Raw genomic sequence first — 25,869 nt, 5'->3', positions numbered from 1 at the left:
TGTTGTCCACCATAAGCACAACGGTCCTCTACTTTTCATTCTCCTGTAACAAAACAGCTCATGTGTACTCAGGGGACTTCAAAAGTGTAACCAGAAAGATTGAGACTGAGAGTGGTCCTTTTATGTCTTTGATGCAAAGGCAAATCAGACTGAACTCATCAGAGACTACTGATGACAGGGGCTGAGCTAATCTTCGAGTGATCAAAGCATTCAAAGTTAGTGACATTTGTAAAGAAATTAATGATTCCTCCATAAAGGTTTTAACCATCCTATAAACAGGATAAATGTAGAAATCCTTAGATGGTTGGTACCATTAAGTACAGCAAATGTTACTGAAAATCATCACAATGGTGGCTCATTTATTAAGGAACCATTCTCTACGTTCATTTGCATTCTACTGAACAGATTATAGGAAAGCAAGGTTTTTTTCAGTCTGGTTAACATTCTCTGAAATGAGAAATTACACACTGAAAAGCAGTACTTTTTGTGTGTCATGTCACAGAATTACAAGGGATCATTATCCAATCTTTGAGACACAGAATTATTACAGATTTATCAATTGTTTCTACTGATGTAAAGGTCTGATAATGGCACAACGTGCCTGACTAACAAGAACTACTATAATGAAGCTAAATGCTTTAACTTGTTTAATGATTCTGGTGGCAATTATTACTTATCTGGGACCAGAAAAGAAATTACAAAATATGCTGTTATCCTTTATATGATTGGAGGTTAAAGGGTGAAACTGTAAATTCAAGTTTGGCACCTGCTTTTTAGAAAATGTTTCTTAACATTGTTAAATATGCTGAAGTCATATTCATACTGGCAGAAGACAAAGCAACCAATCAAGTATTTTCAATGGAGTCTCTCCCTTCATTTGTACTGTGTTGCTTTATTTAATATGACATGGTGTGTGAATTATTAGCTTCACTAAGTAGGTTTAAGACTATTTTACCTTGTACTCTATAGCCTCAAGAAATTCTTATATCAAAGAAAAATATAAGTGAACAATTGCTCTCTTGTAATTAAGCATGATTTTGACGTGGTCAAAAGAGGAGGAAAAGTAATAATTGGAAAACACTTTTCCCACCTCTAGTAAGTACTGATGTTGCTTATATTAGTGGAATGTCTTGCCTTCAAATTTGTATGCATATAACTATTAAATGCTGACTGAAAATTATTTGTTGCATTGTCAGAGCATCAGGAGTATAATCAGTTGGTAATTTTTGATACGTAGCATAAGACAAACCTATAGGTCTAGTTAAATGCCTCCTACTAATATGGGAGTAGTCAGCATGGGCCACTTCCATCTATTTTTCTTTTTTTTGTACTGGGTATCATTAAGGAAAATTTTTAAAATACTTCCGTCACAGATTGTTTAACTATTTAGGCTCTGTCCTGTCAGGAAAACAGCACTAAAGGTGTAATTCCTAGAGGTTTTCAAATGAGGTCTCTTTGTAATGTGCATGTTAATACCCTAGGAAAGCATGGATGGACACTATAAAAGTAACAACTTAGTCAGCATACTGGTCTTCAATCTGGCAAGCAGGCTTTATTTATCCCATCTTTCAGTATCTATGGGTGATATGTCAGTACCTACATGGAACGATATTCCCGCATGTGCTGAACTGGTTTTGAATGGATGGATTTCAGTCTATTCCATTAACCCTTACTTACAAATCTGTAATTCAATAGCTGAATTTATTTTACACCATATTAAGCAGAACAGAACATGATATTCTATCTAAAGTGTCTGAAATGCTCACAATTGTACAACACCAAAGAATTCTTCAGTAGGTCTCTCAAAAGTGAGTACATTTTCAGGCCATATTGGTATTCAGTGTGTCTAAACACTGGTGAGAAGTCAAAATGATTAATAATACTACTTGCACTCAAATACGCTGCTCTGGTTTTAGGTACGTTAGGCTGATATGCTCATTTCCACTGAATGACGGAGTCTTTCCACACCATATTTGTTTTTTTGTTTTTTCCTCACAGATCAGATCAGTAATTTCGTCAAAATCAGAGGATCACAAGATAATTCAGTCTGGAAGGGACCTCAGGGATGTCTGTATTCCAAACTCTTGGTCAAAGCAGGGAAAGCTCTGAGCTCAGACCAGGTTGCTCAGTGTTTATCAACTCTCATCTTAAAAAACTCCAAGAACAGAGACTGCCCAACCTCTCTAAGCAACCTGTTACAGTGCCCAAGCATCCTCAGGATGTGAAAGCTTTTTCTTTTTGATGCCTCCTCACAGGTACCAGCAAGCTACTAACCAATACGCCCCAAAGCTATGCCTTCTCCAGGCTCCTAGCTCCCTCAATCCTTCATTGTAGGGCAAGTGCTCCAGCCCCCTGACCAACTTGGTGGCCCTCTGATGAAATTTTTCCAGCTTATCAACACCTTTCATGTACTGAGAGAGCCCTTGATGTTCTTGCTGAATTTCTTTAGGCCTCGGTTGTCCACTCCTCCAGTCGGTTTACGTCTGTCTTCATAGCAGCTCTGTCCTCAAGCATACCAATCCTTCCTTTCATTTTGGTGTCACCTAGAAACTTGAGAGTGCATTCTCTCATCTCCTCTAAGTCAACAAAATGAAAACAATAGAAGCTAATTTCACTCCATTGTCTCCCTGCTTCAGATCTTCCTGTTAGTTACTTTTTTACATTTTGATGGTGTTGGTTCTCCTTTGTTGAGTTTGATTTTATTGAATTCTGCTTTTCTGCAGTCGCAAGCTTCCTTTCAGTTATCTATGGAAATACACAAAATATGTCTATAATATTTATTCTGTTCAGTGTGACTGATACACTTCAACACTGTAATTTACCACAGAAAATGTCAGTTTTAAATTTACAAAATAAATATGTTTGGTGTTAAGTTTGGAGTATGAATGAGACACATGGAATTTACTGCACTTGTGAATCTCACACAGGTGATCTCGCCAGCAAGAAATCTGCATGAGGACAGGAGCACAGGCATGTATATGGCTCTGGGTTTTCTGCTCTTCCTCTTTTGTTTTGCAATCAGAACACAGAGAAAATGAAACTTAAGCTTAACTAGTTGTAGTAAGCTAATATACAAGTGTTTCTGGACTTGTGTGCTACATATATAACAGACTACTTTGGTTACTTGTGTATGTCACTGAATTGGGAAAAAAAAAGAGAATCTGAAATAGAATTAAACGACTAAATTACCTATTGCAATCAACAATCCAATAAGTTATTTGTTGAAGAAACAGGTAAAAAACCCAGACAATAACCATTCACAATTGAAAGTGCAAACAGAAAACAAAGTGAATGAGAATTAAATTATTTGTAAAAATTATTTACTCAGCTGTCACCTTATTATTTTCTTCCCTTTAAGACTTAAATACAGTTGATTTCAACCTAGAAATGGAATTAGCATTACAGTATCACACAGTATCACAGTATGCTAGAGATTGGAAGGGACCTCAAAAGATCATCTAGTCCAATCCCTCTGCCGGAGCAGGAACACCTAGATAAGGTTACACAGGAATATGTCCAGGCGAGTTTTGAATGTCTCCAGGGAAGGAGACTCCACAACCTCCCTGGGCAGCCTGTTCCAGTGTTCCGTCACCCTCACTGAGAAGAAGTTTCTTCTCAAGTTTAAGTGGAACCTCTTGTGTTCCAGTTTGTACCCATTACCCCTTGTCCTATCATTGTTTGCCACTGAGTAGAGCCTGGCTCCATCCTCGTGACACTCCCCCTTTATATATTTATAGACACTGATAAGGTCACCCCTCAGTCTCCTCTTTAAACTATAGAGACCCAGCTCCCTCAGTCTTTCCTCATAAGGGAGATGTTCCACTCCCTTAATCATCTTCGTTGCCCTGTGCTGGACTCTCTCCAGCAGCTCCCTGTCCTTCTTGAACTGAGGGGCCCAGAACTGGACACAATATTCCGGATGCGATCTCACCAGGGCAGAGTAGAGGGGAAGGAGGACCTCTCTCGACCTACTAACCACCCCCCTTCTAATACACCCCAGGATGCCATTGGCCTTCTTGGCCACAAGGGCACAGTGTTGGCTCATGGTCGTCCTGTCGTCCACTAGGACCCCCAGGTCCCTCCCCCCTACACTGCTCTCTAACGGGTCGTTCCCCAACCTATACAGGAACGGCCTGTTCCATTCAGTAAAAATACCTCAGTGACAGTAGCCATTCAGTAAAAATATCTCAGTGACAACTAACAAGAAAATAATCACTTTTCTATGGTTCCATGAAAAACCAAAGGTTTGCATGAAGACAGAAACTAATTTTGCTTGTGTGCAGTTGGGAAGTTATAATTCAGATTTTTTTATAGCACTTGCTCATCTTACTGAAAAAGATTTTTGAAATTTTGTTCATAGGTTTTATTAATAGCAATGTTTTTTCATGAAGAAAATCTGAGACCAATAACTTTCCAAGAGCCTCTAACAGGTTGCCTCATATGTGTTTACAGAATAAAGGCATGCCTAACTTCATAAGCAAGTGGTTGGTAATGCTTAGGCCACGGCAACAGTTAAATGAAAACTACTAATTTGTATAACCTATTTCATTACATACACACCAGAAATTCCAGGATCAGCTCTACTAACCTTAATATGGCTCTGAGCTTGACTTGAGCAATACATAATGCACCTATTGCGGTATATGTTGATAAGTGATTGCCGCTGAGCAACCCTCATTTCCATGAGATTAGAATTAAACCTGGGACAGTGTTTGGATTTTGGTGTTTGTTGTTTTTTTTTGCAGGGTTGGGTTTTGTGTGTGTGTGTGTGGTTTGGCTTGGTTTTGTTGTTGTTGGGGTTTTACGGGTGGTTTTTAAGTGATTCATATGATAAGTGGAAGCAAAATTTTAGGAGTATCAGAACTGTTTGAGAATTTCTATTTAATTTTTCATACTAGAAAAAGGAAAACCTGAAACAAGACTTGCATGTTTAAAAATATAGTTAGTATTAAGTGACCCCCAAAACCCCCCAAATTTTTGCAAACTGTTTTCCTAAGCAAACAAAAAATATGCTTTACATCACTACCTTTCCTATGCTCTAAATCAGACTCAGAACTCAAAAATCTGTAAGTGCATTTAAGGTGCAAGATGTGCTTTGTCATGTATTCAAACTGACAAATTATTCTATAACATCCTTCAGTTTTATAACATTAAGCATTTAGTCAGTAAAATCCAGCTGTTTTCAGAAATTAGGAGCCTCTAATAATTTAGCTTGTCTTCTTTCAAATATCATTCCTGTATGAAACATCCCCATTCACTGAAAAGACATTGAGACTATCAGGTAAGGGAAATAGAGACTTTCAAACTGGCTGCACCCTTCAAAAGGGAGATTATCATATGTCATATTTTTATTAAAGTTCTTTGATATTAATGCTTGGAGGAAATTCTTCTTTGAGGAGGACTTAGGTTTATTCCTGATTTAAAAACCTGTTACTGACTACTCAGTGTATTTCATATATTCCACTTTGTTTAAACGCTCCAGAAAGAAGTTCAGGATGTTGCCTTTATTTTGTCAGCACGGTAGGGAAATCTTTTTAATGCTGAGACTGAATTGTGATTTGCTCTGTTACTGAAGATGTGTATTTGCATCTGTGAAGAAGGGTAGCGTTATCAGTGACTTCCCTTGGTTTTGAAGACTTTACAAATAAATATTTCTGTTATTTTCCCAACAAATAAGCTCATCCTTTATAAGTGTCCTTATCTTATGCAAAAAGTCAATATTGTAGTGACTTAAAGTAAAATTATCAGATATTTACATGTCAAAGATGTTCCTGGGCTTGTAGGGAGATTTTGTAATTTGTGATCTATGACACCTCCTGCTGAACATCCTAGTAGTCGTTTCTCTTTATTTTTAGAAAATGTGGCTTTTCATCACATTTTCAAGTGATTATAACTCCCCAGAGCCTAAAGGCAAATTTACAGGACTCAGTGGAACTCCAGTTTGAGGAGATATAACATAGCAAATATGACCTAGTAAATTATTAACGTGAAGCGTGAGTTCTATTGGTCTTTGTTGTGTTGACCAAAGCTTTTGGTCCCAACATTATCTGCAGTCAGCTTAGCTGACTGTACAAATTGATGATTCATGTGTGGTGTTACTTATATTTGAGGGTATGTGTTTTTGATAATGCCACGCTCGGTTTTCAAAAGAATTGAGAAAAAGAATTTCCAAAAGTGTTGAATGTGTGACTCTGATTTGAATGCAAAGAAGTTAGTTCTCATGGCTAATTAAATGCCTAAGAAGACATTGAAAAGAGTTTAGGTTTTGAGCTATTTTGAAAATGTGGTCTCAACTGTAAAGTCTTAAGTTATACAAGATATACAGACCTGAAGAACTTCATTTATGTCAATTTTGTGGCTATCTAGCAGAAGAGAGTTGGAGTCTGAAATATCCAAGGACCAAATCAGAGAGAACAGTGAAGTAAACAATAATTTTACAAGACCTTCCTTTCAACATTTACCAGTTCACACATTTGAATTTAGAGATTTTGGAGGTTTAGAATCTTAATACGTGAACACCATGAACACCAGTCCTATCACTGACATCCACCAAGTCATTCGTAGAATCATAGAATAGTTAGGGTTGGAAAGGACCTTAAGATCATCAAGTTCCAGCCCCCCTGCTGTGGGCAGGGACACCTCACACTAAACCATGTCACCCAAGGCTTCATCCAACCCAGCCTTGAACACCGCCAGGGATGGAGCATTCACAACTTCCTTGGGCAACCCATTCCAGTGCCTCACCACCCTTATAGTAAAGAATTTCTTCCTTATATCCAATCTAAAATTTCTAAAGCTTTAATGCGTTGCCCCTTGTCCCATCACTACAGTCCTTAATGAAGAGTCCATCCACGGCATCCCTATGGGCACCCTTCAGATAATGGAAGACTGCTATGAGGTCTCCACTCAGCCTTCTCTCCTCCAAGCTGAACAGCCCCAACTTTCTCAGCCTGTCTTCATATGGGAGGTGCTCCAGTGTCCTGATCATCCTCGTGGCCTCCTCTGGACTTGTTCCAACAGTTCCATGTCCTTTTTATGTTGAGGACACCAGAACTGCACACAATACTCCAGGTGAGGTCTCATGAGAGCAGAGTAGAGAGGCAGGATCACCACCTTCAACATGCTGGTCACGCTCCTCTTGATGCAGCCCAGGATATGGTTGGCTTTCTGGGCTGTGAGCACACACTGCTGGCTCATGTTCATTTTCTCATCGACCAGCACCCCCAAGTCCTTCTCCGCAGGGCTGCTCCAACCCAGGTGTAGGACCTTGCACTTGTCATGGTTAAACTTCACAAGGTTGGCATCAGCCCACCTCACAAGCGTGTCAAGGTCCCTCTGGATGGCATTCCTTCCCTCCCCTCCAGCGTTATCAACCGAACCACACAGCTCGGTGTCATCAGCAAACTTGCTGAGGGCGCACTCAATCCCACTGTCCATGTCAGCGACAAAGATGTTAAACAAGACCGGTCCCAGCAATGATCCCTGAGGGACCCCACTCTTTACTGGTCTCTAGATGGACATTGAGCCATTGATCACAACTCCTTGTGTGTGGCCATCCAGCTAGTTCTTTATCCACCGAGTGGTTCACCTATCAAATTGATGTCTCCCCAACTTAGAGACAAGGATGTCGTGTGGGACAGTGTCGAACTCTTTGCACAAGTCCAGGTAGATGACATCAACTTCTCTACCCCTGTCCATCAGTTCTGTAGCCCCATCATAGAAGGCCACCACACTGGTCAGGCAGGATTTCCCCTTAGTGAAGCCATGCTGGTTGTCACCAAGCACCTTGTTGTTTTTCATGTGCCTTAGCATGCCTTCCAGGAGAATCTGCTCCAAGATTTTGCCAGGCACAGAGGTGAGACTGACTGGTCTGTAATTCCCTGGGTCATCCATTTTCCCCTTCTTGAAAATGGGGGTTATATTTCCCTTTTTCCAGTCATCGGGAACTTCACCTAACTGCCATGATTTTTCAAATATGATCGACAGTGGCTTTGGACAGTGGCTTAGCAACTTCATTTGCCAGCTCCTTCAGGACCCGTGGATGGATTTCATCAGGTCCCATGGACTTGTGTACGTTTAGGTTTTTAAGATGGTCTCGAACCAGATCCTGTCCTAAAATACACTCTTTCCTATGAACCCTCACATGCACATCACAGTGAAGATAAACTTACCAACCAAATTTAAATATTAGAATTTTCCATTACTAACAATAAAGTCATGTCATTCCTTCTCATCTCTTTCTTTCCCTTGTCTGTATTGTTTCTTTCACATACATTTTGGTATCAAACAATAGTGCTACATGGGGACTTTAATGCTTACTCTAAACTGAAACCATTCAGTCATGACCTGGGCCATCAAAATAGCTGCTGACAATCTGCTACTAGTCACAGATATGCAATACTACTTCTGGGACCTATGATTCAAACAGTAACAGAAGAAATGGAAAGATGAAACAACCACAGGTTTTGAAACATCCATAGCTCTCTGTTGCTGCTAGTCAACATTATGGGTGTTCTGGCATCCTTATGGTGCACAGAGAGATCCACCTAGTGACTGATTCATCTATAAGACTTGTGCAGTATGTTAACATCATGCAGCACAGTCTATGCTTATAAGCATGGCAGAGAGAAGCACAATTCCGTTTGCATTGAAATAAAGAATAATCTTTACATTCCACCCCATCTTTGCTTTGATTCTCCCATTAACTGTGATAATTAGGTTGTGATTCTGGTTATCAAGGCTCTTTGATGTGGGACATTTAATATGTGTCCCTCTGCTGATAGTGACAGTTAGCTGAAGACTTGAGCCAGGTCTCTCCCTTGCTACTGCATATAATTTGTTTTTACATTTTCTTTCCAGCTTGTAGTAGGACAAAGTGATGCTCCCAACCCCACCCCCTGATGCCCTGAACAAATAGATTTATTGCAAACATGAAGCAAATCATGAACACAGAAAGAAAAGCACATCTTGTCACCCTGACAGAACACCAGAACCCATCCCCCATTTCAGCTCATCTTTACACTAAATGACCAGAAGTTCATACACACGAAATTTAGCATGCCACTAATAGCTGACTTGTAAAATACAGGCTCAGATAAATCAGCTCCACTGAATCCCTCTGGGACAACTGCAGAGATTACAGCTCCCAGTTATTGGTACAACTCCAGTGATGGGGGTTACCACATCACATGCAGGTGCTTATGCTGGCACCTCAAGCGTGTAATTTAGAGAACAGACCCTAAGCTCCACTGGACTACAAGCCTCAGAATCTGAAGGATAAAAACATGCCCCATTTTGCCTTCATGATATGCAGGCAGTGACCTCTGCAAAGATCAGATGGGCCAGTAGCAGAGAAAGCATTACTTCTGCTGTTTCAAGTAAGATCTGGCAGGCAGACTCATTTGCTGCAGTCTGAAGAATCACTCAAATAGAATGACACAGATCACTAGTGACAGGTAGAAAAATACTGCATAGAAGAAAATAAATTTATTTTGCTTCTTTTTTAGAAGACTGCATTCCAGGAGCCTTTGCTTAACGCATACATTTGCTGCAGCATATTCTGAATATTCTTTTTCTTTTGATGTCTTCAGCTTACCTGAAATTTTGGAGCTATAGTACTAGGATCTATATCACCAGCTTCTATAGATTCATTTGATCTTTGTTGTTTCACTGCAGACTTCACAGAAGATAAAAATAAAAGAAAGGTTTTATGACTGACTTGCTGTTACCTAATTATATGGAAACACTTTTTTTTTTAATTCTAATAATGTGTTAGCAGCTTGATTTACTAACCAGATTCTATATCTAGGGATGGGGGGGGGGGTGGCACATATGCACATGTACATTTGTTATAAAAATTTACTTACTAACCAAGTTAACATTGGTTAGTAAGTAAATTTTCAACAATATTTGTAGAGAATAATTTGGCTGAATCATTAAATACAACATGGTACCTTTGCAAGTAGAAATCTACAGTTCTATCTAGAAAGCAAGATAATACCAGTATTAAAGCCTACAGTAAAATCCAACAATATGGATGGAATGAGTTGCTTATGCCCCTGAAGAAATAAGTTCAGTCAGAAAACAGAAATACTATAACTATGCAACTTACTAATCATCAAAAAAATAGTGAATAATTAAAATAGTTTGAAAAAATGCAGGCTGAAAATCATTTGTTCAACAGGTTGCTTAACCAGTCCATCCGAACTCAGAATCACTGCCAAAAGACTCTGGGTCTGTAACAAATACAATTTATAGCAAATGTTCACATTACTATGCTCAGAAAAATAAAAGAGATAAATAATTTCATTTCTATGCATCGGTTTGACTTCAAATCTGTCTTGGTAACAACCAGAATTTGTCCTTATAACCAGCAAAGTGTGGGCATGCTTGGTAGCAGGCAAATATACAGATCATTCTGGGCATTGACCACTTTACTGCTGAAGCCCATTACTGCTAAAGGCCACTGAGTGAACTGGTCATATACACAGACATGAGTCTGTGCACTTCAGGCATGAAAAAGCTTGAAGCTACATTTTTTTGATTAATTGTAGTCATGGTGCACTTCATGAAAGGGTGGAGAAATTCAGCCTCCAGTCAGGACAGTGACACTTCCTTCTCAAAGTCATCTTAGTGATTACAGGAAGATCTCTCTAATTTGGTATTATCCCACCTTGAAGAATATTCCTTAGGTTTTTACTAGACCATTGACTTGCTGATTTCTTTTACTCTACTGACCTCTTCTGAAATGTGGCTGTATTTGTTTGGTGTGTTATCGCACAGTTTGTCCTACTGATTGAAAGACTAGATGTGACTTATTTCCCCAAAGACTGCAGTCAGCAAGCAGGAACAAACTTTAGTCATTTCTGATTGGCTACATTTCAAAGTCATGTCCCAGACGCACCTGGTTTGTGTTTTCCATGTGCTGTTCATTTATTTTTAGTTATCTCTGATCACCTAAGACAGGCCAAGAGGTCTCTGGTTTCAAGGCAGCTGCACTTGTGCATGCATCCATCCTCTAGAGAGCAAACATACAGATGAAGCTCCTACTTACTCCCAAGTCAATCTATATAGCAAAGAAATTATGGAGTTGATGTCAAGTAACAAGAAATGAGGAAAAATGCTCCTAGTAAGGACAAATGAACTGATGTGAACAACATGATTTCTATTTCTACAGAAAGTATCCTGAATTTTCAGCTTGTTGCTTACCAGCATTTGTTTCTGGCTCATTGTTTGAAAAAATTAACGAAAAAAAAAAAACAAAAAAACCCTAAGGAAATATCATCATTAAGAGGAAACTGGCCTTCTCCCACATTTTACGGTGCCTGGGCTAGAAACAGGATGATCAGAGCTTCAAAATTTCCCTGTAAAAATTACAAGATCTAAAACTGCCCTGGAACTGGAGAGGGCATACCTAATTGGAGAATTGTCCCAATGATCAAAGGTGAGGTTGTCATGAGTCGTTCTAGCAGATGAGCTTTTCTTCTTGACTCTGAAGCTACTGGCAACCTTGAGCAAGATTTGCATGCCTCTACAGTTATTTTCATGAAAACTCAGTACAAAGGGGAAACAGAATCTATTATGGTATTCTGGAATCGGTATTACACTCATATTTCAGCTGAACAGAAAAATGCAAGTTTATGACAGATGGTAGTGGAGAATTGGCAGGAACAATTAAGACCTGAAGAGGGCACAGGAAACGTATTTTTTTGTTAAAACGCTTCTCTGTAATTAAGCAGTATGTGTCTCTTGACACTATCTCAGTGTATAGATATGCTTTAAGACCTGAGAATCTAAAACAGGCCAAAAAGTTCTGGGTTTTAAGTCAGCTACTCTTGAAAAAGGTCCAAATATATTTGTCAGCATAGAAGTTTTTGCCTTGTGAATTCCAGTAAACTGAAAACACACATCAACGTTTTTAGATGATGAAAACATACTTAAGATTAACTTATTCTCCTGTACCCCACTTAATATAAGTCCTGTTATATTTGTGAGATTTCTAGGAATTTAATACACATTTTTGCTAATTAAATATATTTTGAAAATGAAGGATCCTTTCTGTAGGGGTACTTCTGATAGCTTATAGAATCAGCAAAAGGAAGTAGAAATATTCAGTGAGTTACAAGGCTTTCTTCCTTGCCAGTCTTTTCGACTGACTAACCCTAGAAAGCATATTTGATGTTAAGATTATTGTTCAGTTTTGAGTGACATGGATTCACACTCCACATCTCTGACATTCACTCACTGCTGACAATAAACGAAACTGAATTTGTGTTAAATGTGGTTCAGCTGGAAATAGGGGGACAGAATAAAACAGTCAGGCCTGTTTCAGGAAGAGGTATTCAGCTGATGCTTTTGAAGATGCTTTTTTGTCCTTGGATATATTCCCAGTTCAATTTTGTTCAGCAAAATGACCACTGCACTGTGGAGACATGTAATTCAGGCTTCATCTATGTCCTGATAAGGACTATCAGCAAGGATACTAATTGGTATCAGATGTGATTAGACCATTATTCTGCAAGAAGACTACTGATTTGTTTCCTTCTACTTCTTTACTCCTGAGAATCCTGCATCAGGGGACTCATTACCCTCCCCTGAAGTAGAATTCAAAGGAATAAAGCCATTAGAGCTTATCACCAAACCTTCTATTCCATCTACTAAGGCTTTGTTGCCAAATTGAGATTAAGTATTGGTTTTATCATTTAGAGGTGACAGAAAATATGGGTACCTTTTCCTGTAAATTTATAGACAACTGTAATAGAGATCAACAGAATTTTTATATAAAACAATGCAGAATTGTGATGCATCGTTGGTTATAAAATAGCAGAACATCAATCCAAATGCTTTCACTTCTGTAAGTCCAGCAAAACAGAAGCAGTGGTATTTCATAGAGACTGCTTTTGTATGGCTTTTCTTACCAAAACAGGGATGTAAGTAAATACGATAGCTCTCTCCACATGCCCAATATTTAAAAGCACATGCAGGAACTGTGGACTACAGAGCACTGTAGGGGAGTATTTCAGCACTGAAGACCACCTCCTTCTTTCCTGCTTTCCTCATGTTTTCATGATTCAGGTAACGCACAGAAATCACAAGCCCTTTCCTACAAAATACGCTCTACAGGATATTCAAAGAACAACATGCTGTTGAGATTGAAGACTGAATTCAGCAGAGAATAGCTGGAAACTACTGTTTAATTGATCTTGCTTTTCTGAGCAAATGATATCCAAAAGCAAAGTCAGATTTGTTTTAAAGAAATCTGTAGTCCAGATTTGTCCCAAAAGACAAACATGGATCTCAGGCTGATACTCAGTTTACTCAGTTCCAGATAATGGGTTTGGGTGAGGGTCTTATTTTGAATGGAAACTAAAATGAAACCATAAAATGAAGCAATAAAGAAATACCTAGGTAGTGAGGTGGGAAATAACATGACAGAGATTGGTTAAGAATGCAAAAACCTAAGGTAAAGGAATGAAATGTACACACAAGAAAAGGCATGAGAGTAAAGGAAGCTACCAATAATATATGGGGCAGGGGGAGGAGAACAGAAAAATAAGTGGGACAAAAAAGACAATCCAGAAGGAGCTGGATTATTTAAAAAAAAAAACAAAAACGACAAACCACAGAGTTAAGTGCCTTGCTTCATAGCCCATTTGATGAGTTCTTTTTGCTTTTATTCAAGGCAAAACAGCAATTCAAGCTGACCCAGATACACAGTGTGTGGGACGGGGGTGCATTAGAGAAGCTATTTTGATCTCTGTCCATTATGCTGTGTTCACAGCACCTGACATTGTTTAAGCAAAAGTTTAAAATACAGTTCTGACTTAGAAAATGTAAATATCCCAATGAGGGCATAACCACAGCTGAAGGTAATGGGCAAGGAGGTTATATTCCATATTTTCTTTCTCTCAGAACTACTGCTGTTTGACTGAGAAGAATGGCAGGATGAAGGCAGTGGTGAGTGGGAAATCAACACTCTCATAGCATTTGATGTCCCATTGGATGTAAAACAATTTTGACATCTCTTTGTGTAGGAAGAAGGATCAGTGCAATGTCTTGATTAAAATCCCTCAATATTATATATTTCAGTGACTTTGAATTCAAGGACAAAGTCTAGAGGCTGCTATCTGCACTCACAATGTATGCAACAGAAATCCCTGCTGGCAGGTGGGACATGCTCAGGTCACTGAAAAATAGCCAATCCAGCAGAAAGAAAATATGAGCCGAATTCTCAGATGGAGCATAAGGGTTCTGAGCCCTGTAGGACTGGTTCCAAAACTTCAATGTCAGCCAAGCCCCACCCACTGACTTCAATAAATCCTGACAATGCTGGCACATATGCACATACACTAATTATGACTGTCAGAGAGGGGCTTTCAGCACAGCTCTCCTTCTCCATTCCTGCAACATACCATGCAGCATCTTCTGGCAGTTCTAGATGACAGCGCTTAAGGGGACTTGCAAGTTTGACAAAAAATGCTGGTGAAATTGATTGGTATTTAGAGTTTAGTGGTCTCCTATGAGTATTCCTGTGCTTTTCTGACTGATTGATGAAGTGCTTTTACTTGTCTTTCTACCGAGAGACTGCAGATGAATTTGCAATAGAGCAGCATGGTTCCTGTTTAGCTTTGTCAGGCACCACTTAGCCATGTTATAATTTATTTTCCAGGAAAAAATATTTCTCATGAGAGCTTCAGTCTAATACAGTTATAAAGCACCTGGCTACCATTCAGCTTCATGTCTGAAAGCAGTTTCATTTCCATGCATAAACAGAAAAATACCAAAATGCAGAGGAGGAAAAATGAGAAGCTCCTCCAGGTACACATGCTGTAGGTGCACAGGTCTTCTTTCAAGCGGCATTTAATTAAATTAAACACCACCTTAGTACCAAACTTAGCATAGTCAAGGTTAAACCAGGCCAATGTAGAAACAGACACTGCTATCAATAGCGGTGATGCCACAACAGGCTCTGGGAAGGGTTATTCACTTAACAAAGCAGCTTGTCTGTGCTCATTCCTAGGTTGGGAACTAACTGTTCTAAATTTTTGGATGGATTTAGACCTGTATTTAACTTTGACATACTGTGTAATAGTGAAATCTTTAACTTGCTTCAGCTTTAGTTGGTGAGAGTCCCTTTTACTCAGAGTGCAATGTTTTCAGTGTTTGTTGGGTAGTTTTGTTCCTATTTTCTGCTGAATTATAGTCATTAGTGAGCAGCTTGAAAGCACCCAGCTCAAAGATCTTTTCTGCTTTGATCACCATCACTGTTATTCAAGAAGAGGTACAAGTATGGTTACAGGATGAATGTATGGAGGGTCTGTTGTGCTTTTTTCCTGTGCTTTCTTCCTACCCCTTATTTTATTAGAATGCAGGAGGAGAAATGTAGTTATGTATGTATATTGAAGACAGAAAGTCTTTCTAGAACATGCCACTATTCATAAAGTGTGCTTTTAGCATGATTTATAATTAAAAGAATTTTTGTTTGCTTCTCTTGTAACTCGCATTTTAAGAAAAAGAGATGCAAAAATGCGAAGACCTTCCAAGAAAATGGAGCTTGTTGATAGGGGACTGCTCTCCTTGCCAGTTTAATCAGCTCTGATGTTTCATTAGCAATGACTTAACCAAACCAGCACCTTATTGCAGCACCTAGACCTGTAATCATTGCGCATTACTATTGTTGTGTGGGATTCTTTTTTTAATTGTTCATTGAATACACTGTAATATTGGCAACCGATAACTCCAGGCTGAGGCTTAGATCGACCAACTTGCAGCCTCCAAAAAGAACAAACAACACAGTTTTTCCAGGAAAACCACCAAATTTTGCAAAATTTGGTACAAAGAGAATGAAATCCAAATTTGAAAATCAAGTTCAGGCAACTCACAGAACATGTTGAGCACTCCAATCCATCCATACCGAGTAATCATGTTAACTCTTCCACTTAAAGCTTCCAGACATTTTCAGAAGTGCTAATTCAGCTGGCCCAAAATTGCCTGTTTGCACACTGGTAGCACTATTTTGCTTATTGTCAAAAAACAACATCCGTTATTTAACTTTAGATGTGGAAAGTTATTAGTAAACATAAAACTGTGAGATAACATGAAAAATCTGACTTCCCAGTGTTTTTCCACCAGTGTAGTAAGTGATACATGCCCATATGCTCCCAAGGCTTTTATTTTCTTTCTTTTACTGCTGGAAGTACAGATTTTTTAACAGTAGTGATATAGAAATTATTGTGAACTAGTGAGCAGGATAATGATGGATTGATTGTGCTGAACTGGATTGAACTGTCTGGAGCACTGTTACCAGAAAAAGCTGCTAAAGCACTACACTGACTTTGTAAGAGCAGCAAGGGAGAGGAATTCTGATGCAGCGAATGCTGACAGGAAGAGAGTAGGGCTAGATTCAAAGTCCAGTTTCCTATCAAACTTCTGGTGAAATCTAAAGCAGACCTCTTTTGTTGAGTTACTTGTCTGTAAAATGGCAATAATAGTTCTTCTTTATCTCCTAGAATAAATGATACAAATGACTGGAAAGTACTCAGATATCATCATCAGGGGGACAGGGTAATACAGCAGCAGCATAACACAATGAAATGTTTCTATTTTTTCAAGTAAATTCAAAACAAACTGGAAAAAGCATTTGACATCTCTGGGATTAAAATGGAAATGGAAAGAGCATATTTGGACATATTTTTCCCTTAGAAAATAGGATTGATATAATTTTTCTCTGACTTTCTAATTCCCATAGCTTATTATAATGTAGCTGTCCTCTTTGATCTGTGTACTGGAACTTACAGTGCAACTGCATCTCTTCGTAGGAATAGGCTGATTATCGTAACAACTCAAGGGGATCTTCTGAATTGGGGAAAAACATTTACAATGGAACAAATTAAATTTTACTAGAAAACTAATTTTACACTGAGAGCTGTATACTGTTGTAATTCCACTGTCCTGATTACACACATTGCATTATTTAAAAGAATAGCACTGTTTATTTGCAATATCCTCTGCTTATTTACAGTTGCATATTTGAACAAGGAGCAAGGAGTTATTCCTACAAAGCAGCAGAGAGATTTTATCTGCACAAAAAAAAACCCAAAATCAAGTCAGTAGAGGAAATCTACCCTCAAACAGAGCAAGAGAGAAATTCCTCCTGAGGCAAGACATTCTATAATTGTTTCTAAATTTCTGTACAAAAAGCATTTACCATCTGCAATGACTGACCTGTCAGATCTGCTCCTCTGAGATCATTTCAGTGCCATTTAAAAAATTAGCATGAATATAAAAAAGCCACATTCAACTTGCAAGGAACTGGTGTTATCCTGTAAATAGAAATTACAAACACTCGAGATCGCATTAATTTATGACGACTGCTGATTAACACCAGTAGCTAGGATCAGATGAGTTCAGCTGAGGTATTAGTGGGATGTCCTTTGTTGGCTATCCTAACAGTGACCCTATTTTGTCTCTTATTTTTTATTGTGGAAATGCCTCTCTAACATATGAAAAGGCATTTCTAATACATGAAAATTCACTTACATATTTAGCCTAATACACTAGGTAATGTTTATGCTCCATGTTCAATGCAATTTTTGGGAAACTTCATTTTAAAGAAAGGAAGCTGATTCTCTGTTGCTTTGCACCTTCATTGCACACTTCTTTTGATCCAACTAATTAGTGTATGAAGTTGACATAATGCTACCAAGCAGCAGCAATCCCCTTTTCACCTCAGCAGGGTGAATATCTGAGTATATTCCAAGACACCAGAAAATGCAGCCCAGTAATTTTGTGTTTGTAAAAAGAAAACATTCCATCCTTTATCATTTTTAATTACATCTACAAATCCCAAACAGCATAATTTATGGATTATCTCCATCTCTTTAACTATTTCTCTTTCTGTTCCTGTGTCACATTAAGTAATTATAGATGCTGCAAAAGTGCTTCTACATTAATAGCCTGTAATATTTCTCCCTTCACAAACATGGATTTCTGGCAAACGTTATTTCAAGACATCTAAAATGCAATTTTATCCAAACCAATACGCACTGTTCTCCCGTCAGGTTTTATAAGTGATCTTTTTAAAAGTAGCACAGAAAAAGAGATGGATGTTGTGTGGCATAAGAGATGAATGCATCTTCAGTTCTAAGGAACAACTATTGAAGTTTCAGATTGGTAACGATCACAGCCAAAATGATATTTTAATCTTAGTACACAGTAGGGAATAGACAGTCCCTGCACAGTTCACTAGAATTTTACCCCCCTTGACACATGAAAGAGCAAGCAGTCTGACTTTTCATCTTATTTCAGAAGAGATCCCTTTCTGGAGGTGGTCTAGTCAAGTCCAGCCACTGCTCCTAATACAGAAACTTTCAGTTCTGCAGTAAATGTGACTGATGTTTTATCTTTGATTTAAGTTCATTGCCACAAAATCAGGATGAATTCACTGTAGTGTAAGGTTAAATACTGCATAAATGAGAACTCCTACAGTAAAAGTTGTTTGTAAATTATTGATCAATGACTTTTTACCTTACAAATTGTAAATGGGCTATCAAACATTCCCAAAGTATCTTTGATAATAAATAGAAAGTTTAATCTTTTTTGCTTCATTTCAGAAAGATTTTTGTAGGTATTTTTTTCCCCATGTCCACATTGCTAGATGCTGTTACCTTGCTATTTTCTCTTGATTCAGTGAAAAGGAAGTGAGATAAAAGGTTATTTATCTGCTTTTTCTATGATCCTGCTTCTTCAGAAATGTGTAGTTTTGGTGGATGGTATATTCATTACAATTGAATTGTGCTAGTTAAAGGGAAAGCGGTGAGTGCAACTACTTGTTTGCAGATAATGGATAACGAATAAACTTATATGCTTATAACTTATATGTTCTTTCAACAAACAGGAAACTCCTGGAACACATTGAAGCCTTCCTAAGTCTTCAAATAAAAAATAAAATAAAATAAAGACATAGAAAGATATCACAGAATAAAGAAATATTCCACTGGTAGTTGTCCTATGAAGCCTGTCAGGGAAGAGGCAATTGTGGAAACTGCAGTTCTTTAATTTGGAGAGATGCTCAAGAAAGCTTCTAAGTCAATTAGGACTTGCACTAATCATGGAGATGCTCCTTGAGAAGGGGAAGCTAAAAATACAGTGAAATCAAGAATACAAATTACACCATGTCATCAAAAAAAGAGAGAAAACATGACTGAATCCTAGTGAACTTCACAACAGGTGAATTAGAGGACCCCTAAAAATTAAGAACTGTTCTTACAAGCTATTAGCTTGTACTTCATTATTGTACCATTGCTATATAGACACCTGGAATCAGGTGAACTGAACCAGCTGAAAAGCTGTTACTTTCCTGGGATCAAAGTGCTGCTACAGTATGTCGCCAAGAAAGAAATCCTTGAATACTCAAGAGTTTCCAAAGAAGGGAATAGTCTAAAACATTTCACAACAGTAAGGACTTTTGTTTGTTTGTTTGTTTGTTTGTTAAAGACAAATCAACCAAAGGGAGCTCTCTTTCTTAGGAAAGCCCCAACCAGTTGTGACTTCCCATTCTTCTCCAAGGACAGTATTAATTTAAAAACTTACTTTGGCAAGCACTTTACAGAAATGCCATATGTATAGATACATTTATTTTATATCATGCTATGAGTGCTGAAGTGATTACAGTTTACACTGAACTACTACTTTTTATAATTCATTGTAATGAGGTATTACACTCTTGTGGGTACTTCATTATTTTTAAACAGAAAAATTGAAAGCAATCATCAATCACTTGCGTTGAACTGACTGTTGATCTCTATCTTTCTTATCCTATATTACAAAAACAAGCCATACAATAGACTAGGACTTCCAGAATCTGGATGGTTTAGTAACTGGCCTTGTATGTGACTAGTGCTATCAATATTGAAAGTCCTTTAAACTTCTTATTTATGACATCACACTCTATATAGCACCAGAATAAACTACATTAATGTCCATACGCTATACTACCTCCACAAAGTGCATTTTACTTTTTTGAGACATGCATACATACATATATGTATTTATATATATATATATAATAGAATCGTAGAATGTTTTGGGTTTAAGGGACCTGTACATCCATGTAAATGCAGACAACCTATTAAAACTGGCAATGATTTATCTTTGCCAAAACTTCCAGTTTTAGAATAACAAGGGCAACAATAAAAATATTCTTGAACTTGTGCACATTATTTCAACTTTTAGGACATACTCTCTGAAGGAATATGGATTATTGTCCAAGGTACTGTATAAAGATTTTTTTATACGTGTTCAGACAGAGAAATATCCTACATGATAGCACATTTTAAATTCTCTACTTAAAAAGCTTTTGGTGTCACCTTAGAGAGTCAAGAGTGTGCTTACTAAAATAAGCTTAAGAAGAAGGTGTGACAGCTGTGGTTTTTGACATGAAAACATCTCTCACTATAGGCACAATAACATTTTATTTATCCTGTTTTGATGACCATGTGATGACATTTAAAAGAGCAGAGAAGGCAAAATTCTAGCCCCTATTTTATGGGAGAAATGAAAGTCTTTCTGTGTTTTGTTTTGGTTTTGCTTTTCTTGAAGGTTCTCACATATTTTAGCTGTTTTAACATGCTCAGCAGACTTGAGCACAGTTAAAAGGAAAATTCACATATAATTCTCTGGTTAAAATATCAGCAGACATATATATACTTTTTAAGTGATACAGATAAAAGAAAAATATTTTTTATTTCCATGCTCACATAGAAAAAGAAATTTTAAACACTTGAATATTGTTTTTTCTTTTGATCTTTTCTTTCTATCTTTTCTTTCTGAAGTTATGCATGCTATGGTAATGCATATAATACTGTACTGACATTTGCTGGATAGTTGCTCAATGACCTGTATGAAATGAGTTGTTAGTCTAGCGGCTAATCAATATTTCCTGTCACAAAAAACATAACCTCAATAGACGGTATGGATGGCAATATCAGTTAAAGAGATTAAGGCTTTCCTGATTGTGGAAAAATGCCTAGTGGTCCCTTGCATCCAACATTGGGAAGGGATATATGAAGAACTTTACACTCACAACATTAACATCAGTAGCCATTAGACACAGAACTTCTCCACTGATGTATGCGCATGAGTACAGATTTCCTAAAAGGTTTTATGGAATTTATTCTATAACATCCCTCACAAAATGAACTGCGGAATCTATGAACTCAGAAAATGACTGTTACATTTTGTTTGCTTAGGTCCTAAAGTGCATGCAAAAGTCCCAGCTACACTCAGTGCCAATCTAGTACAAGGCAGCTTAGTGTGACTTTAAATCTTAAATGTGAGAAAAGTTATTATTTGGATAAACAACTTTCTTAGACCAGCTGATCAAGAAAATATGCATTTCATGACTGCATGTGTCTTACAGAAGCTGTACATTGGATAGTATCAAAAAGATTTACAAAAGTATGGAGAAAGGCTGAACCAAGGACATTTGACTGCAATTAGTTTCATGGACTACATTGTTCTAAGCTTTTATAACTTCCAAATGTGATGAGAGGGAATATGATACTCATAAAGAAAAATTAAAAAGGTTAGGCCTAGACATATTCTTTGGTGCATTGGTGTCAGCACATCTGGTTATCACTAGATGTGCAAATGTTATATTGTTTTCTTTTTCTTCCCTTTTTTAAGAGGGAGGTACAGTGCTAATATACCAAGAAATAAGTACTGAGAAAGCCACCCTGTTAGCCTCAATTGTGCTCAAAACTTACAAACCAAATCCACCAAGGCAGGTGCAGAGTGAAGTGAAACACAAAAAGCAACAGATGATTAGAGCAGAGGTATGGAGAGCCCTTTGAAGTACAGGAGGAGGATGGAACAGTCCTGGGGGTAAATCTGAGATGAAAGAACTCCTCCTTTGCTCAAGCAGATACTGTGCGAGCTGATAAGACGTTATCAGACATTATTTAATTGTATTTGATACATTGTCAAAATTGTCTTTGCAACCATAAGAGCTGAAAGTACTGCTTTAAATTAAATGTGAGATACTGATAAAATCATGTAGTTCTAGAAGCTATTTCATGATCATCTCGGTACTGTATAGCTACTGTACTTCAATCAACCCTCAGGCCAAGTCTATAAACTTTTTTGGTATCTCAGACACTAAAACTTCAGAAACACCGTAATCCTGACAAGGATCACAGTACAGAAACAGCTCACTTAGAAGACTAAGTGTCCACGTCAGCACAGTATGCAGAAGAAGATGGACCCCTCCTATCATAATATGCTGCAAATACATCCGGAGTTCCTATATAGTAAGCAGAGAGAGCAACACAGGCATAGATTGCACACAAAGTCTCAGTCTTACAGAAATATTTACTCTGCTTCAGTTAAAACAAAGAGAACTTGAAAAATGTTTCATAAGCAACAAAGACATGAAGTAGCCAAACTCTTCTGAAGATTTCATATGGTCTTTTCTGTATTATCTCAATTGTTTTCACATTTGAATGAAGAAAAGGTATTCTCAGTCTCTCCCACCAAATCTGCTCCCCCCATTTTGGTCAGAAAATGTACCTGTTTGGAAGGCAGCTTCACTTATATAGACAAATATTTGTAGCAGCCTTTGTATAATTAGATCATGACTCTGTCATTTTCTCATGAACAAAACCATATGTAGAAGTAGAATTCATTATCAGAGAACTATTTTAAAATGAATACCAAAAAACATCCCTGAGGAAAATGGGATTCCTCTATTATCTTCACAGATTAATAAGTTTGTGATACCTCTTAACAGAGAAGTTGGAGAAGCACCCTTCTTCACTCACTTGCCTCTTATTATTCCTGCAATATGATTTCAGTAAGTAACTTACCTTGGCTTTCTTTTCAATGCTTCAATGTCCTGTCTCAGTTGTCTTCATAAATCTTCATATAGTAGAGGCTAAGAGAAGTTCCCATTATGAATCTACATTGAAAGGGAGCTTGCTGTATTGCAAAAGGGCAAATCTAAAAATGATTGCCCACTTTTCCTGTAGAATCCTATATCATACCCCTGTTCTGAAGCCCAAAGAACAAATCTATTTATTGCTAAAATATCACTTGCCTTTCTCTGAAATTCTTCTTATTGATTATTTTCATCATATCACTCCTTTTCATTTGATCTGTAATTGAGAATGTCTTTGCAGAAGTGGTCATTCCTTAGTTTTCTCTCACTCTGCTCCACACCATAACCTCTCACTTTTTGAATATCTACACAATTACCAAAATTAGTAGAAAATATTCCTCTATAATAACTCTTGTGTTCCTGATACATATGGTGTTTTGAAAATAATTAATATGTGTATTTACCACGGAAACCTCTGAACTTTAACCTATTCTTTCCACTTTTCCTCCCTCCCCAGTTACAAAATACAGTTTTGTAGTCAGTGTTAAAATACCACTGTGCACAACAGAATTACTCTCTATTACTTGGAAATCAAGTTCAGGAAAAAGGAAATAGCAGGTAAAGAAATTCCTGGAATGTTCATTTAGTCTGTTTTCCCTTCCATGTATTCAAAGTTCATCAGCACTTATGATTAAACAAGGCAAGAAAAGTACACTGCAGACGGAACAATAAAAACAGTGGCACACCAAAGAGAGCAGTCTCTCCCAGACTTCTCTCTCTACTGAGCAGTTTGGGCATAAAAGTAGTGCTTAGGTACCGGACTTTTTTTTAATCACAATAGATAAAGTACAAGTTGTACTGGACTTGGGAAGAACAGAGTAGCCACACTTTTAAAACTTAATGTGCAAATGTGCAGAGGTGTCTTATACTCTTGTAGCATGAAAACAGTTTCTTGTAGCATTAAAACAGTTTAAGCTTTCAAATTTAAATAGGAGAAGTTTAGGTTAGATGTATGGAAGAAGCTCTTTACTGTGAGGTTGGTGAGGTACTGGCACAGATTCCCCGAGAAGTGGTAAATGCTCCATCCCTGGCAGTGTTCAAAGCCAGACTGGACAGAACCTTGGGCGATATCGTCTAGGGTGAGGCATCCCTGCCCATGGCAGGGGTGTTGGTGGATGATCATAAGGTTCTTTCCAATCCTAACTATTCTATGATTCTATGATTCTATCACAGGCATTAGGATTTTTGTTTTTCAAAACTCTACTAATAGGAAAGAATTTCAATAAGTGCAATCAAAGGCAGAGAGATTAATATCACATTAAACTACAACATGGCTAATTTTTGTAACAGGAGGAGGCTAAGGTGAGAGTTGTCATAACAGATCCGTTGTAGTTGGCTTTACACCCAGGTGCTAAAATAACTGAACTCATACACTTGATAGTAAACTAAACTGAAACAGATCTTTCCCTCTCCTGTCTGAGCAAAGCAAAAACCTTTCCTGTTTCAGATAGTTGGAGACCTTGTGGAGGTAAAGGGCCTAGCAGGACAGAGGTTGGAAGAAGTCACAGACAGAGCTTGCAGAGCTTGCAGAAGGCTGGGGTCATGGGAACCAGGCAGTGTTGGCAGTGGAAAAACATTTGCACTGGATTCATCAAAAAATGTTGGTTCTCATATAAACTGTGTACTTAAACCAATTCTACCAGTATTTTCCGGTCATAATTGCAATAATGCACAATGAATTTCTGGCTATCTGAGTGGAACAAGACCAAATTTACCTTTTCACTTTGGAAAAACAGTGCATGACCATTAATAAACAACGTTCTTTAAGCATGATTATTTCAGGCTACATATGCATTTTTTAGATGGCTTGCATCATCTCAGGAGATTTTATGCTGGATTTGCTGTACTTTTTTCTCCCCTGCCTTTCTGAGAGGTCTAAAATAGTGCTGATTCCATGCTGACCTGTTTTTCTCTCTCTTCAACATACACTTAACTCAGTGAAATGCCTGTGAAGTTTACTGAAGTAGATTCTACAATCGTTGATGGCAAGAGAAAAACTCTGCCTTGCATAAGCAAACAATGGTACTAGTATATGGAGGTCCTAGAGGACAAAAGAATATGACTATTGAAATTCTGTTATTTACAGGTTTGTATTACCGCTTTCATTTCTTTTTTCTTCTTGAGATTGAATGGAGCCGAGTGATCCCTAGGCTCCTTTATGTACTTCTTACAGAACTTACATCAATCTGCAGTCTCTCTAGAGCCTCCATTACTTTAACACTTGAGCACCTCACAATCTTTCACTATCTTTGCTCTCACAACACCCCAGATACAGTTTTATTATATCAATTTACTGAGAGAATCAAAGTGCATAGAGATTTTTAGGTATCTGATGTCCAGAGTGAAATCCAAATCTCTCCCTCTGCTCTTTTTATGGTGCCTGGGATCATTCTTCAGCTCCTCAAAATGAGATTCAGGACATTTTAAATACTAAGCAAGGAGTCACCCACAGACAGACTTGAAAAAAATGAAACTAACTAAGTAAATCTATATTTCTGTTCTGAAGCTGACAATCCCACAACACTATGTATTCAGAAGGTGCTACTACAAGCCTTTTTTAGAAAAGAAACACATTCTACAACTGAGCACAGATCTGTCTTTAAGACAGTTAAAAGAACAGCCTAGAGGCATATCTCCTCTCATTTTTATATAAGACACCCACAGTGAGGGAAATTCTGGTGCAGTTCCTTGCTCTGCCTGGAGGGATTCAAAATTCACATTTCTCATAGCAGTGTGCCACAACCATCAAAATGCACTATAGGCTGGGGTGGGGAGTCCTGATGTCTCTCCTCAGCTTCAAAAAAGCTGAAGGAAGAATTTTAGGATCAGTGGTCTGGCCAATATGAAGGAGCATGACTTATGTCTCAAACAGTGAGTATTGCCTGATTTTACCTGCATTTTACTGCTTGCTGCCACGCATACACTAGCGTATGTCT

Source organism: Pezoporus flaviventris, unplaced genomic scaffold, assembly GCF_033815535.1.
Source record: "Pezoporus flaviventris isolate CSIRO_AGI_PZ_B2104156 unplaced genomic scaffold, CSIRO_AGI_Pfla_v1 ptg000023l, whole genome shotgun sequence".
In the NCBI taxonomy this organism is placed as follows: domain Eukaryota; kingdom Metazoa; phylum Chordata; class Aves; order Psittaciformes; family Psittacidae; genus Pezoporus; species Pezoporus flaviventris.
The sequence above is the reverse complement of the archived record's forward strand: the minus strand, read 5'-3'. Positions refer to the sequence as shown.